Source organism: Dreissena polymorpha, chromosome 12, assembly GCF_020536995.1.
Source record: "Dreissena polymorpha isolate Duluth1 chromosome 12, UMN_Dpol_1.0, whole genome shotgun sequence".
NCBI lineage: Eukaryota > Metazoa > Mollusca > Bivalvia > Myida > Dreissenidae > Dreissena > Dreissena polymorpha.
The window spans coordinates 61,171,466-61,185,358 of record NC_068366.1 but is presented as its reverse complement, the minus strand read 5'-3'; the positions used below and the strand labels follow the sequence as shown (position 1 = coordinate 61,185,358).

The 13,893-nt window shown below is 34.2% G+C and overlaps 1 long non-coding RNA gene across 1 annotated transcript; it reads right to left on the bottom strand.

The window, feature by feature from the left end:
- Positions 1–8,007: 8,007 nt before the first annotated feature.
- Positions 8,008–12,957, bottom strand: LOC127853523 (uncharacterized). Its single transcript, XR_008036653.1, has 3 exons — positions 12,400–12,957; positions 9,508–9,579; positions 8,008–8,689 (listed from the first exon to the last, which is right to left on the bottom strand). It is a non-coding gene; the product is annotated as an uncharacterized LOC127853523 (long non-coding RNA).
- Positions 12,958–13,893: the final 936 nt, after the last annotated feature.

Genomic DNA, 13,893 nt, shown 5'->3' with positions numbered 1-13,893 from the left:
TTAGCAAATATATAAGTTAACTAAAAATAAAAAAATAAACAGAAGACGTTGCTTCGAGAATCGTCACATCATCCTTTTACGTGTGTTCACTTTTTGTACTAAAATTCAGTAAAAAAATATTTGATTTTTGCAAGGATACGATATGTTAAACGATAAATAAAATCAAAAGTATTATTAAATAAAATATATCATTTAAACCAATAAAACCAGTTATACAAGACTCACATGTGTCGTTGCTCGGTGAATTATAAGCATTCGGTAATGAAGCTAAAATGCAGACCTTTATATACCTGAAGTATGGGTGTATTTGCTCCATTTATCTTGATCCGTCATGCCCAATTAACTTCCAGCCCATTAACTTAATAGCTTAATAAGAATCATGCGCGGGATAAGCATAATTTGCAGATTACGTGTAATCAAATTTATTCACTTTATTTTTGGTAATCGCAATATTACCTCGCGGATGTACGTATTTTTAATAAAGTATAATGACTGACCATCTCTTCATTTGAGTCTAAGAATATGTTTATGTACACATATGCTTCCAAAAAATGTATGAAACCCGAATACAGACCCGAGAAAGAAACTCTTAAGAAATCTGAATTAAGATCCGTATTGAAAAGAAGGGCGCTAGTGATTTCCAGCGTCCATTTGTCAAAACGTTTTTTCAATTTTTCATAAAAAAAACTTATAATGGCTCTTATAACAAGGCGATAACCAATCAAAATCATGTGTGCAGTGCATGTAACGTTTTTATTTCAATGTTGACATGAAGCCAGAACGGCATTACAAAATGTAAATGTCGAACATTGCGAAACTAAAATTTTGCGAATTGGTTTTGTTTTATTATAACACGTTAATTATCGTGATTTAAATAACTTAGAAGCGTGATACCAATTTTATTATACGGATGGTTTAAACCAACTTGTACACGTTGTATTTAAAATTGAAATGCATAAGCAGGGGATACATTTCTAAGCATATCTCTTAAACAGGATGTATGTTTATCATGACAGATGTTGTTAAAATAACGTACTTAATTACGTGTTGAAGTCGCCTTGCAAGTCGGTTTTCTTTCAACATGGTCTTTTGTTCTGTATTGTATAAGCCAATACCAATTAACAGTTATATAATGATGTTTATTTCAACTGAATTATATTAGTCATAATTTATTTAATCCAAATCGACAATATGTTGCAGCGTCCGAAAGTAAAGGTATTTCGTATCTGAATGTATAAATAATTATAAATGATCCAGATGGAAACACAATAAAAGTACTAAGACATAGCGTGAAAATAAAGCTCTTTTACGTTTTTTTAAAAATGAAATTAACAAAAAGTGTTCACTACAATTCAAAGTAAACACTATGTATTATACCTACGTCGCAGCATATGATCTTTGATATGCACGTTAAAAAACTTAATCAGAGTGACTTTTTGCAACTTTCTAATTACGAAGTGGAGAACGCAGTTAAACGATTGAAACGTAATAAAGCGGCCTGTACCGATTGCATTTAAAATGAATATTTTCTTGACAGTATTGATATTTTAAAATCACATGTGGGCTTTTTAAAACTACTCCTAAACATGAAAACTACCTAGATATATTTACCAATAGCTCACGTTTATAATTTGTATAATTAAAGGCTTCTTTTCATCCCTTGAGTGTTCAGATCGAAGATGCACACGCAACAATATCCCTCGTGAAGAATAATAATGCCTTTGTTGTAATCAACGAGACATTGAGGATGAATTCCATTGTGTTTTCATTGTGTTTGTAGCACCATTTACTAAGAAACAAATACAGTCAAAGTCATTGATAGTATTACACTATTGGATTTTTTTCATCTTTTGTGTAGTATATAATATGAAAACGCAAAAGAGTGTCCTTTATTATCAAAATTATTGTGTTTCTTCTTTCCAAAATTGTTTAAGTTTGGACTTAAATTACTTTGTTGTGAAATTTCATCGATTCAAAATTCATATTTACTTAAGACAAAAAAAGAATGTATTAGCAACACAACAAGTTCTTTAATAATTGAATTTGCAACAAGAGCATTAATATTGTGCAAAGCTATTTACTAACATAGTATGTTATATATAGTGTTATAAACGCTTCATTTGATCGTGGATGTGCTGTTTTGTGTACACTTGTTAAGAATTTTGCGATCCTTATTAATGTACACTACATTCTTCATTTTTCTCGATTCGCTCAGGGCATAACAAGCTGGTTAAATTTATAAAAACGTAGTAATAACATGATATATTATAATTCAGCATATCTTTTCAGCATGTTGAGAGTTTAAATTGAAAGCTTATTCAGATTCATATAAAGTTGTGTCACCTGCTTTGGTCCTCATAAAATATTAATGCAAAAAAGTAAAACTTTGTTGTATTGGAATTCAGATTCATTAATTTATAAATTGCGCTTAACTGCCAACCGCTCTTAAAATGTATGTTTCGGTATATGTATAAAATATAAAATAAAGTATAAATTATCTATCGCTCATCCAATGACACATTTAGGTCCATAAATATCAGACACTTCGGTCAATTGTTGGTCAAATAGTCAATGTATATTTGTATAAAACAAAATTTGTCCGAATATCCATGAATATTCGCATCTTTTTTTTCTAACTAATAAGTGTCAATTCGCTGATCGCTACAATATGCCATTTATCCTCGGAGTCCTCGCGCAGTGCAATGCCTAATGAAATCTTGAATACGGTCATCTCGTTATTAATGCTTCTGCTAAGATTAGTGGTTATGAACAATATCTCTATAATGGATTATTCATGGGTTAAAGATCCATAAACACTCAAATTAGTAAAATTAGCCAATACAAAAGTGTTCCTTATAGCAATGGTAAGCATGTCAACGCTAGATGTGGTCTGGTAACATTGATTTAACGAGATACTAAATGCTCTTTTTAATTTTTGTGGGACAATATATTTCATTTGAATTTCCCGACGATTTCCGAACATCTGCGAGCAAACGCGAGATTGGCTTCGATCAGCGTCAAAAGCATGACGTAGTTCTCATATATAATCATTATGTTACTCATAACCGGAGCCCAAGCGAGGATGTTTCTCCCTTAGCGATAAGGAAAGAAAAACAAGCCTGCACACAAATGAAAGCGTATGTGGGGCAATACATAACTGAATGGAACTGCGTCAAGGAACGTTGGGTTGTCCCATGGTTTTTCAATTCACCGTTATGTATTATAACAGCGCGCGGACATAAAAAGAAAGCGCAGATATGTGTAACGTAACGAATATTTGTGGGAATTATTGTATACATAGAACAATTGAATTTTAGATAATTATTTAAGAATCTTTATCATAACAGCCATAATAATGCAAATGTAATACGTGCAATTTTAGAAAGTATTAATAGATGTTTCATTATGAAGAATATAATAGTATAAATAAAATAAATGAATTTTGATTAAAATATTTCGTAAAACATCAAAAATAAAATTCAAATATACATTCCTTAATGTACATATGTTATTGCGTTTCAGACCAACAGTGTGACTTGTAACAGATGCCAACATGATTAATGTACAAAATGATTTGTAAGCATATGGTATTGCGTTTCAGCCCAACAATATGACTTGAAGGACGAAAAAACATTCTCCGCAAGAATATTATACATAATAGATGCCAAAATGATAAGTAAACATGAAAGTTGAAAAACAAATGTTTAATTATCAAAGTGCAATGGCCTTGCCTCTCGAATTAAACGCTAATCAATAATCAAAACTCCCCCTTATGTAATCTAGGGCGATACCTACTACGTGAATTAATCAGCAAATTTGCGAATCAGTCAATCAACAATGAGATCGTGCGAGGGCGGGGGAATATTGACAAATCAACCGTTGAAAATGGCCATGTTGTTTTATAGTCAGGTAACTCTATATATTCACTTCAGTTGGGAAGTCAGTACACGTTAGACAACCGGGCTGACAGGTCACAATTACACAGTTGTCGCGGGGCCGTTGTGACACCACCTATGTCTTGTCGTACAGAATAGTTTACGGACATAGGAAAACGTTGTACTAGAGTTAAATCAACACAAATAGATCGCAATGAAAACTGAAATGGACTTGTGTACGTTATTGTTTTCCGACGACTATGCGACATTTACAAGTGCACTTCAAATTATGCAAATTAACGCAAACCGAATGAACCCGATACTTACTCGAGAGTATTCATAAAAGAAAACAAAATGACGTCCTGAAACAATTTTTATGCTCCAAAGTTGCAGAGTGTTTGTATTTCAACTTTTTTACACCAATGTTACTTGTTTAGGGTATTCAGTTTGTAATTCAACCTCTAATGGCAATTTTGTTTTTAGAAGTTTGTATATAGCAAAATAGTATTGGCAAGTGTTAATGGAACTGAACATGTGTGGCTCGAGGCGGTGAAGCGAGCTGAAAGCGTTTTCGTGTTTCATTGGTCACTTGCCTTTAGAAAAAGACTATCGGTTGTTTTAAATCATTTTTGTCCTGGCAGCGTTTTTGGAATTTCATTTTTTCTATAACATATTTATCATTTACAAATACTATTAGGATACTTAAGAAAATTGCACATATAAATGTATAATGCATGTCATATTGTATTGGCAGAAACATAAATGCATAAGATATTTCAAACTCTTATTATGAGCATGCTAGCCAAATAGCATTATCAGCGATTGTTTCTCTGTTTTGTTAGCTGGTGAAATATTTAATGAACGATGTTATTGATACAATCGTGTTCTGTATGTCGAGAATGTTTGAATATTGTCATGATATTACATCGTGTTAAATATAATCCTTTACTTTAAGAAATCCTCAGTATGATAAGCATTGATATCTGTTTCGCTCCAAACATCGTCTTTATTTGCAAGCAAACGTGTTTCCGTTTGTCTTTAATAAAGTTAATGTGGTGATTAATACCACGTCGATTTGCGAATTAATTTATGTTTCGTTTGTACAACGATTTATGAACGTTAATCACATACAAAAGGTTGCTGTATTGTTGTTCAATTGTGGCCTCAGTAGATGCGCTTTTCTGAAACAGAAAAGACAATTTTGATCGTTATAAAAATAAATGACAACTCTTAGATAAAATAACACGCTTATTGGGCACGCCTTTCAACAAAATTAAATTAAAATAAATGTTTCACAGAAGAGAAAATTGAATGGAATGACATCTGATTTAAAGAATAGAAAAGGCGAATGGATCATTAACAATTCTTCAACTTTTGCGGAATAAGCGTAGCATAAGCAGCCCAACGGCCAATCTTTAAACAGCATGTATTAATAGTAAAATTGTGTTGATGTCAAAATATTAAATCAGACATGTTAGACATTTTGAATCTTGGTTGACTGTTTCAAATATGTTTTTATTGTAATTTTTTGCTTTTCATTTGAGCTGTGTTTTGCACACAAAATGTAAAATACAAAACAAAATAATAAATTCATCACTGATATTTATGAAAATAATTTATACAGAAATGAAGGTATCACGTTCACCTTCAAGCAAACCTTTACCGCATTTTGTATTTACTCAATCCATAATTGCCTTGCGATTTTCCTTTTTCATTTCCCAACCATCCGCCATAATAATCGTCATAGTCTCCAGCATCGTTCCATGTATTTGTCAACAAGGCTGATTCGACACTTTTTTCTTATGGAGATTACTACATGGATTAACGAGAATCAAATAACATTTCCTCCAAACGGTTCAATGACCACTGCCAGATATCGAAATATGTCAAACGTAACTTTTTCATAACAAATGACATTTTTATCAAGTAACAAAAGACCATTCTGTGAATTGCTAAAAAAACATGTTTTCACCGTACAACTTAAACACAACAAAAAAAGTAATCGCGTAAATGTATTGTTTCAAACATGTATAATGGTCTCAGATCAATAAAGTAAATCGGTAATGGTCGTATGAGAGGTAAATTTATGCCCTTTCTGGAGCGAAAATAATACATGTTTAGAGTGATGACGATAGTCAACATTTGAATTAATGATCACTTCCGTGGCACCAATGAGTGGCAGATTCCTGGGTAGACCGCTTTGTTATGTTCATGAATATACTTCAATCATATATGCGTAATGTAATACATTTTGCACAGAAAGGTACACTTAAAATAAAATTTGTATCTAAAAAAATAGTTTTTAAAAGGTAAAAATATTATTCAAATCAGGTTTCTAACATTTTAATACATATAATTGGATAATTTCACAATTACCCGAAATCGACTCCGAGTTAATTTTTCAAAACTGTTTACTACTATTATATGCTGTTGTCTGCTGTTAGTATAATTTATTGGATCTTCGTTACGTTATGTTTTGTAGCATGCCTTTTGTATTGTGCAAACCATTATAATGAACACTGTAATCTTCATTTTGGTCGAATCCACAAGTGTAGTACTCCCCGGATCAATCCATTCAATCGGATTTTTAACCGTATTTATAAAAATGTATTGTCTTTAAAGTATGTTGAGAAATCAGAATGCACGCTAATTTAGATTAATATAAATCATGAGTTGTGTTATCTGCTATTTGTACTTAAAAATGTATTAATGCATTTTTAAAAAAATTCATTATACATTGAACTCGTCTTGATAAATTGCGCTGTAATGATAACAGCTCTAAACATGAATGCATCGTTATATGCGGGTTTCGGTTTCCGGTCGTGAGACGTGTCATTGAAATCGTAAACAAAGAAAAATATTTTTATTAGCACATTTTATCAACATGAACAGAGCAGAAGCAGATTATTTGTATGGTATAAGTATGGGTTCACGATTTGCACCACTAAATAGCGAACTTTCCCAGGAAGAAAGACATAAATCAAGAAATGACAAACGTAAACGCCAGGAGTCAGCAGGTGGGGTATCGACCTTCAGACACTCATCTTCTGCGGATAGTTCCCCAATACGACAGGTGTATACCAATGATAACTTCCAGCAGTTAGAGAAAAAAATTGACACGATATTAGATGGTATGGAAAATATGGGTCTATTAAAATGCCGTGTTGACAATATCGAGTCGACTTTGTATTACAATTGTGCCGCCCAGAACGTTACCCACGAACGTGTATTACTGCTTGAATACAAAACATTAGAGCTTGAGGCCCGTCAGAGGGAGAACTTCATACTTATTGCGGGGATAGATGAACATGAAAACGAAAATTGCCGTAATACAGTTCATGAATTCCTGCGAAGGTCACTTGATATTGACAGGGGTGAAATTTCAGTCCTTCGCGCCAATCGTGTCGGCAGACGTATCAGCACAAACAACGCACGACCACGGTTAATTCGAGTCATGATGAGCCACCCAGGTGAAGTTGACGACCTCATGAACAGCGCACGTCGACTCGCCGGAACCAACTTCAGCCTTCTGAGAGACTACCCCAAAGAAATAAGCGACGCCAGGAAGCAGCCATGGCCCAAATTCAAGGACGCTAGGTCCAAACACGGACCCCGGAACGTACAGATGCTTTTCCCAGCAGCACTCCGAGTGAACGGGCGAATCGTCGAGGATTTATTCCCAGAGTGGTACCCTATTCTCAAGGGGTCAAGAGTATCAAATACCAATGAACGAATCCACAACTCCGTAGCGTCAAGTATAGAAATGCTCCGACAGACAGTACACTACACCGCCCAACAGCTACCACGACCCGCCCCAAAAAGTCCTCCAACACATACCAACAAACCACCCAGAAAATTGGCAGACGAAACATCCAGACAACAGCCAGTGGACCTTACCATCAAAATGCCGAATCCCACGGCTTCGCCGAGATCAAGGTCAACACCAAACTCGCCTCGCGGAAAGGGACCTTCCAAACCCAAGACAACGCAGCCATCATACCTGACTTTAACGGACAAAGATGGAAACATGTCTGATGAAGAGGCGACACAGTGCGACCTACCAAATTCCCCAACAGTAGACAAAATAATGTGCTAGGAGAACACGGGAACAGTGAATCCACATATGGCAAACGACGGTTTTGACAAAGCTTTATCATCAAATGTCACTGACAATATATTTGTTAGCAAAAAACAATTTGTTAAACATAATGAATATTCTTATAATACTTGTGAAACCATTTGTGACCATGTATTTGCTAACCCTAATAATAACATAGAATATGATCAACATAAAACAACGTTTAAATGTTACTCTGTAAGAAATTCCATTTTTAACTCCATTTTTGATAATGTCATTCAGTCTCCAATCATTTTCAATGACAATTCAACCCTCGCACAATGCACTCCCGCAGCCGATACGTACATAAACGTAGAGTCCTTCCCAAATAACACTCACAGTCTCAGTCTTGTATCCAGTAACGTACACTTTTTACCAGATACGCCTTACTCCTCAATCACCACATATATATGCGATGCATGCCTAAGCTATCCATCGTCTTCCAAAACACGCCACTGCCGCCACACACAAGCGCTACAGCGCACACTAGACGCGCAAACCAATCGGATGCATAAAGAATCCAACACTCCCAATGTTGCGAGCGACAATACAATTTTAAATCCCAAGGATCGCCAGTCAAACGTATTCATTGGCGCTACCTTGCCCAGAACAAATGGCGTTGATGTACACTGTGCACTCCCCAATTCCCGCTCCCCGTACACTCCCCGTAACGCCTCTCCGTGCAAAACGTCCGTTCCTGAAAATATAAGAAAAAAACCAATAAGTACAACATTAAAATCAGATCCTCCCGAAACTATAAAAATGGGAACGTTAAATGTATGTGGACTAAAGAAAAGGTGTTTTACCCAGACTTTGTTGAATATATTAATCAGTATGACATATTTTGCTGCACAGAATGCAAAATAGACGAGCATGATATGATTAAAATTGATGGATTTGAGTTTATAGCCCAACCACGAAAAATGAAATTTCATAGAAAGTCAGGGGGTCTGGGTATTCTTATCAAAGAACAATTATTCAAATTTGTAGAAATTATCAATACTGACTCCGATTATATTCTTTGGGTAAAACTAAAAAAAGGTTGCATCACAATCGAACACGACGTCTTACTTGGGATAGTGTACATCCCACCAGAATCATCAAGATTCTTTAACCAAGATGAGCTCAATAATCTCGAAACAGAGGTCACTGATATGAGCAACAAATACAGTCACGTTATAATAACAGGCGACACTAACGGTCATACAGCCCAATTAACCGACTTCATAGAATTCGATGATTTCTTGTCCGAATACTTTGGTTTCGACAATGACATGATAAATAATTTTAACCATGAGTATAATTTACACAAACATAATATGAATATAACGAGGAGCTCGTGCGATCCTAAAATAAACGCAATAGGCAAAGCTATAATAAATATTTGTAGGAACAACAATCTACTCATCTTAAATGGGAGATTTAGTAAAGATAAGAATATAGGTCGTTCAACATTCAAAGAGAATTCTGTTATCGACTACACCCTTTGCTCAGTACATACCCTAAAATACTTACACAGCTTTGAAATCGTAGAACTTGACCCTTTGTTCTCTGATGGCCACTCTGTGTTGTCCTTGAACTTCAAACCTGCAAAAGTAATCGAGATTAAGAAAAATCAAAACCCTAAACAACACCAAAATCGGCTATGGAAATCGGATAAACAAGCGGAATTTGTATCGAATTTAGAAAATCATGATTTAACACCAATTTACTCGTTACTTAATACTACAAATTGTGCGGCTAACACTACCACTTCTGCTACTTCCTCTACTTCATCTAACATTACGTTCCTTAACACAACAGCCACCAACAACAACATCAACAATAAAAACAATAATAATACTATTCAACACGTCAATTTAATCAAAACCGAAAATAATAGTCACAACAATAACAACATTATCAATATGGCCCTTACACAAATAGCACAACTATTCCATACGACAGCCGTGCAAACATTTCAACCAAAATTATTTCAACATAAAAACCAACGGCACACAACAAATTCAATCAAATCTAAACCCTGGTACGGGCCTCAATGTAATAACAAGAGATTAACCTACAAACGAATGCGTAAACTCTACAATCAAAACAAAACATCAGACAATAAAAACGCACTGAACCATGCAAGTAAAGAATACAAACGGATCGTGCATTTCCATCACAAAAAACATATACACCGTACTCAAACCCAATTACGAACCATGAAAAACAAACAACCAAAGCATTATTGGAATTACCTAAAATCACTGGAAAGTCACAAAGATGAAATTAAACCAAGCATCGAACAATTGTATACATATTTCAAAGACTTAAACACAACACCACATGAAAGCACAAGTGACCATGACCTCAATAGCGTTGAACCAAATATAATCGACAATAACACAGAAACTACCCTTAACTCTCCCATCACCCGTGATGAAATTGATAAAATGATCAACAAATGTAAAAACGGCAAAACATGTAGCCAGGCCGACAATATTTGCAATGAATATATTAAAGCCACGAAAACTCTGATGTTGCCAATCTATACAATACTTTTCAACATGATATTTGACAGTGGAACTATACCAGACACCTGGTCAAAAGGTTACATCTTTCCAATATACAAAGGAAAAGGTCCACGGGAAAGCCCCGAAAACTATAGGCCCATAACGATTTTATCCTGTCTAGGCAAACTATTTACATCCGTCTTAAATGAAAGATTGACAAGGTACAGCAATGAAAATTACATAATCGACCAAAATCAAGCTGGCTTTCGTAAAAACTTCTCAACAACAGACAACATATTCTGCCTAAATTTTCTCATAAACAACATGAAAAAATTAAAGAGTAAACTATTTGTGGGCTTTGTAGACTTTACTAAATGCTTTGACCTAATCCCCAGAGCAGAACTATTCCATAAATTAATTAACAACAATGTCCAAGGAAAATTCATTCGAATTATAAAAAACATGTACGACAACATCAAATCATGTGTCCAAACAAAACATGACTATTCAGCTTTCTTTGCTTGCGACCAGGGTGTTCGACAAGGGGACAACCTTTCTCCTCTTTTATTCTCCTACTACCTGAATGACTTACTCGAATACCTTAAAAATAGCAACAACAAAGGGATCCAAATTCAATACCATGATGGAGAAACAATGCATTTTCTAGCACTAATAGCCATACTGTTCGCCGATGACACGATTCTCCTAGCAGATTCCCCCAAATCTTTTCAAAAATGTCTAGACGATTTCGAAAAATATTGTAAACAATGGAAATTAACAGTAAATGTAGATAAAACGAAAGTCATAATATTTGGCACCAATAAAATAACTTGGCATAAATACCCATTCAAAATAAACAATAAACTTATTGAAATAGTAGACAATTATAAATATCTAGGAACATACTTTAGCCACAGTGGAAGTTTTTTTAAAGCAAGAACACATATTGAAGAACAAGCCAACAAAGCACTGCATCTACTATACAAACGAATAAACAATCTCGATCTTCCACTCGACTTGCAAATATCCTTATTCGATAGCACAATCCTACCAATTCTAACATATTCCACTGAAATAATTGGATACGAAAACACAAACAATCTGGAGAAAATACATATTTCTTTTCTCAAGAAAATAACAAATTCCAGAAAATCAGCACCCAATTCATTCCTCTACGCAGAGCTGGGCAGATACCCACTTCAAATACAAATCAAAACAAACATGATAAAATATTGGTCAAAGATAATAAATGGCGACCACACAAAATACACATACATCCTATATAAGTATATGCTAAATAGTCCTCAAACTTACAAGTGGCTCGACTACATTAAACAGATATTCAACGAAACAGGAAATACATACATTTTCGAGGCCCAAAATCATATCAACACAAATAACGTCCACCAGACAATTAAACAAACCCTAATGGATCAATTTTTACAAGAATGGGAAGCAAAACTGAACACGTCAAACAAAGGCAAACACTTTCTCCTGTTCAAAAACAATATTAAACTCGAAAAGTACATAACATCACTTCCAAGTAACCTTTCAACAAACCTCATTAAATTCCGAATTGCTAACCACAGACTGCCTGTTGAAGTACAAAGATGGTCTAACATTCCTCATAACTTAAGATACTGCCCCTTTTGCCTCCAGCTAGGATTAAGAGAACTAGGAGACGAATTCCACTACGTCCTTGTGTGCCCACACTTTACAGAACAAAGGCGTAAATTGATCCCGAGATATTACTCCACGCGCCCAAATATCATCAAATTAATGAAGTGCAACAACATTAACATGGCTAAACGCACAAGCTTGTTTACTCGTAAAATTATGGATGCGTTAACAAACACACAATAATTAACTAATTAATCCATGAGACTAAATCAAAATAAATAAACATACATACCTGCAATTTAGGGCAAATCCAAATTAGTAATCCCGCATGTGAATATTTGCAGAGCACGTGCAAAACTTTCCAATTTCATTCATAAACACACTGCTTACACACACCCAACTCTGATCTACACGCGATCTCGATTTCGGCATGTAGGTCAGGTCAATTGGGTACATCGATTGTTCTAAAAATAATTACATCACAGGCTGCATGCCACTGATTACATACTCAAGAAAACGAATTCGATTAAAATCCACCTCTTCGACTCTATGAGATTAAATTATCCAATGAACATACTTGTTATACGCAATTTAACTTCTATTATTGTTGTACGATTTAATCACTTATTCTAATGTACATTATTGTAGTGTTTGATTCGTAGCATGTTCTTTCAAATGAGTTGTAAATTCCGACTACATTCACCTGATGTTCTTTTTTTTCTTTTTCTAGATGCTTAATTGTAAACAAGTATAAATTGTTTATGCACTTCGACTATATTTCGTTAAAAAAACGTATGACCAAATTTCTTAAACAATTGTATAGTCTACTTCTAACTTCTAACAGATGTAACCAATATGTGTACTATGTGTTGTATTTATATGTATATGTTTTATTTCTTATAACCAGCTACCTTCGAATATTGCATCAAAGTTATGTCTTTGTGCGTTTTACTAAATGCTTTAAATTGTTGATACTTTTGCCTATTTACCATCATTGGCGTTGGGACGCTTCTTACAATTCATTAGATCTTTTTACTACACTCATTTTAATACTAATATCTTCCATTACTATTTTCGGACTTATATATTTTTCTTTATTTGACTTTACTAATATCATAAAGGTTAAATATTCTAATAAAATTACCGCGGGAAACCTCTATAAATGCAAAAAACAATCTGTTTAAATTAGTATCACTGAAACAATATCCATTCAATTCATACATAAAATAAAAAGATCAGAAATGTTACGCACAACTGTCCCCGGTACGACATTTTTACAAAGTAAAAGTTTGGTTATAGTATACAATCCCAATTATGTCTCTGTTATTGAAAACATGCTTTCAATTATGTTTATCGAATATCATGTGATAGAACACAGTCTCACGACCAATAGCGATGTTTATGCTTATGCCATGTCTGTTATTATCATGTAACGTGACAGAAATAAAGATATTGTGTGTGTGTGTGTGTGCTAACTAAAGATCTAAATTATACATCTAATGACACAGCAACAGGAAATAAATATTAGATGAACCCGGTCATTTTTTAGGAAAAAAATACAAAACATATATTTGATTTTAATAGACATATTCCACAATAATAAACACACATTTTCTGATGCGTAACTATCTCAGTAATACATGTCAGTTTGATGATAAATACAATATGAAATTTAACCTCCTCGAGAATTTCAACAACTAGCCAAATTTTGACTACGTTCATCGCGTATGCATGTTTGTTCACAGATTGGCTTTTTTTAACACGGCTTCTTTCTATTGGAACGAAA